The sequence below is a fragment of the Elephantulus edwardii genome, unplaced genomic scaffold (assembly GCF_000299155.1).
Source record: "Elephantulus edwardii isolate Elephantulus edwardi_28Jun2011 unplaced genomic scaffold, EleEdw1.0 scaffold00175, whole genome shotgun sequence".
Taxonomy (NCBI): domain Eukaryota; kingdom Metazoa; phylum Chordata; class Mammalia; order Macroscelidea; family Macroscelididae; genus Elephantulus; species Elephantulus edwardii.
The window spans coordinates 5,023,198-5,024,164 of NW_006399925.1; positions in this window are offsets into that span (position 1 = coordinate 5,023,198).

Here is a 967-nt window from a genome sequence, read left to right on the forward strand (position 1 = left end):
TGTGAATAAGAGATTCTGGAGTTTTCCTAATCTTTTATCTATTGAAGTTTATAGTCCTTGGTTTTAGTTCTAGGTCTTTGATCCACTTTGAGTTGACTTTTGTGTATGGAGTGAAGTGTGAATATTGCTTGAGTCTTGAACAGATGGTTATCCAATTTTGCCAACACCATTTTGTTAAAAAGGCTGTCGTTTCCCCACTTAACTGATTTCATTTCATTGTCAAAAATCAGTTCATCATAGGTAGATGGGCTGATTTCTAGATTCTCAATTCTATTCCATTGATCTATGTGTCTGTCATTGTACCAGTACCCCTGACCATCACAACATTATGGTAGGATTTGAAATCAGGGAGTGAGATGCATACTACTTTGTTTTGCTTTTTAAGGAGTACTTTGCTTATTCTGGGTCTCTTTCCATTCCAGATGCAATGGAGATTGCCTTTTCCATCTCATTGAAGAATGGAATTTCTATTTGTATTGGCACTGCAATGAATGTGTACATTTCCTTTGATAGTATTATCATTTTCACAATATTGTGTCTTCCTATCCATGAGCAAGGTATATTCTTCCATTTCTCGAGGTCTCTTTTTGTCTCTTGTAATAATGTTTTGTAATTTTCTTTGAATAGAACATTTGTGCTTCTAGTTAGATTTGCTCCCAAGTATTTAAACTTGTGATTAGCTATTGTGAAAGGTATTGGATTTTTTGGTTTGTTTTGGTTTTGGGTTGTTTTTTTTTTGTTTGTTTGTTTTTTTAGCTCCAGTACGGTATTCTCTTTGTCATTGTAAAGAGATCCAACTGATTTTTGTATGTTGATCTTGTATCCTGACACTTTGCTGGATTGATAAACTATGTCCAGCAGTTTTCTTGCTGAGTCTTTAGGGGTTTATAAGTAAGTATACTGTCATATCATCTGCATAGAGAGATAATTTTACCTCCTTTTTGCCAATTTGGATACCCCATATTTC